Below are 2,409 nucleotides of genomic sequence, written 5' to 3'. Positions count from 1 at the left end.
TATAGCTACATATTACTCCAAAGTAGTTTCAGAGAAGACTTGTCATAAAATCAATAAAAAGTATTATGGGGGCTGGAAGGCAGGGCTCTTCAAGAGCGTTTATGTTTCTGTTATATTATAGCCATAACCAATGGGGACTACATAAGATTCTGTAAACATCTCTGAGAATCTTACAACCTACTAACAATATTGTCTTCGATAGGAAATATTTCATGAGCATTGGAAAATGGCATGACAAACATTTGGAAAACAAATCATATAAAAATGAAAACTGTATGAATTTAAAATGTGTTTGAGGGGTGCCGAGTGGTTCAGCTGGTTAAGCATCTGACTCCTGATCTCAGCGCATGTCTTGATCTCAGGGTCGTGAGTTCAAGCCCTGTATTGGGCTCCACACTGGGCATGGAACCTCAATAAATAAATAAATAAATAAATAAATAAATAAATAAATATTTAAAATATAAAAAATAAGTAAAGTAAAATAAGAATTCAGCCATACAGTGAGGATGCGTTACATGGAGAAAAGGGAACTTTAAAGGAAAAAAAATATTTTTTTCTTTGAGTTGACTTACAGAAGCAATGAGGTAATAATAATAATTTTGACAACATTATGCCATGTCACCTACAATACCTTTCAATGTTGCCATGACATAGATTCACACATGCTTTCAATGAGTGTAAACCTTTCCTGAGACAGTACTACCTGTAAGATACCACGGCACTGTGGCAGATTCTTCAGGACTTTCAAGAATGAAGTGTTTGTTAGGATTCTTTCAATTGCAAGTGACAATAGCTCAACTCACATTAGCCAAAACAAAAAGAGAATCGATTGGTTCACATAACCAGGAAATTGAGGGTTGGTTCTGGCTTCAAATGTAGCATAATTCCCAAGGAATGTAGTCCCCATGCCCTCCCTCGTTTTCCCCTCTTTTCCAGCTCTGTTCCTTCTTTGTTTCAGTCTTAACCTCTCCTAGTGCTTCAGGCTAGATTGCAGATAACTATCTGCAGGTAGTTATGTGTCATAGTTTAGCAATCCCATCCTAGCTGAAAAAGCTGTCTTCTTCCCAAATAAATACATCGACTCCAGACAATGATTCTTACTGGCTCTATTTATAACAATTGCTCACCATTGAACCAATTACTATGTTCAGAGGAGTGAGATATTATGATTGGCCATACCTTGGTCAGGTGATCACTCCTGTGGCAATGATGTGGCACAGCATTGCAGCAAATAGGATGTTCTTAACCATTTGGGATGGAACAAGGATGGTTCTGCAAAGAAAGGAATGAAGCCACAGATACAAATACAATATATGCCCACTGTGGATTGATAAGTAACATGTCTTGTCCTCAAGGAGTTTTTCTTATATAAATCTTAGTAGAGGGGCACCTGGGTGGCTCAGCCGTTAAACGTCTGCCTTCGGCTGAGGTCATGATCCCAGGGTCCTGGGATCGAGCCCCACATTGGGCTCCCTGATCAGTGGGAAGCCTGCTTCTCCCTCTCACACTCCCCTTGCTTGTGTTCCCTCTCTTGCTGTCTCTGTCTAAAATAAATAAATAAAATCTTAAAAAAAAAAATCTTAGTAGTTATGTAGGAGGAAAAAACATCCCCATATGTGCCCCAAAATTATTATTTATGATTTTTTGTTGTTTGTTAAGAGAAAGTGAGAGAGAACATATGCAAACGGGTGTGGGAGGTTGGGGGGTTGGGGGAGGGGCAAAGGGAGAGGAAGAGAGAATCCCAAGCAGGCTCCACACACAGCATGGATTCCCCCCCCCCCGCCCCCCACCGCCGGGGCTTAATCTCACAACCTGAGATCATGACCCAGGCTGAAATCAAGGGTCTGACGCTTAAGTGACTGAGCCACCCAGGCGCTCCTGTGCACAAAACTTTTAATTTCGATAGTCAGTTATCTAGATCATAAAACATTTAAATACCTCCCAGTCCTTGTTACTATTATGTAAATCTGGTTTTGTTAGTTATAAACAAAGTGTGAAAATTATTTGATCATTCGCATAATATTTTTGTGGTCAAAATGCAATGTTGGCTTAAAACTTTTTCTCTGGATAATAAATTATAAATTTATCTTTAGATATTGTGGAAAGTATGTCAAATCTAACAAGCCATTTCCTCAGTTAACTCTGGTTTTGTGGCTGCAATGGTTTGAAAATTGTTTCTTGGTTTAGCCATACTTTGGTTGCTGCTATATTTAGAAACAACTTATTTTAGCTTTGACAGAAAAACTTACTATTTTTATAGGAATTTTATTGGCTAGAAAGCATAATTTGTGTTATTTTCTACTTCATGCTGTCATGGTATATAGAAAGAAAGAAAAAAACCTGATGTTTGCATCACATATTTTTACTAAACGTGTCTCACATGCAAGAAAGTGAAATACAAGCTTTTGT

The sequence above is a fragment of the Ailuropoda melanoleuca genome, chromosome 2, assembly GCF_002007445.2.
Source record: "Ailuropoda melanoleuca isolate Jingjing chromosome 2, ASM200744v2, whole genome shotgun sequence".
Classification (NCBI taxonomy): domain Eukaryota; kingdom Metazoa; phylum Chordata; class Mammalia; order Carnivora; family Ursidae; genus Ailuropoda; species Ailuropoda melanoleuca.
Note: the sequence above shows the minus strand (reverse complement) of the source record.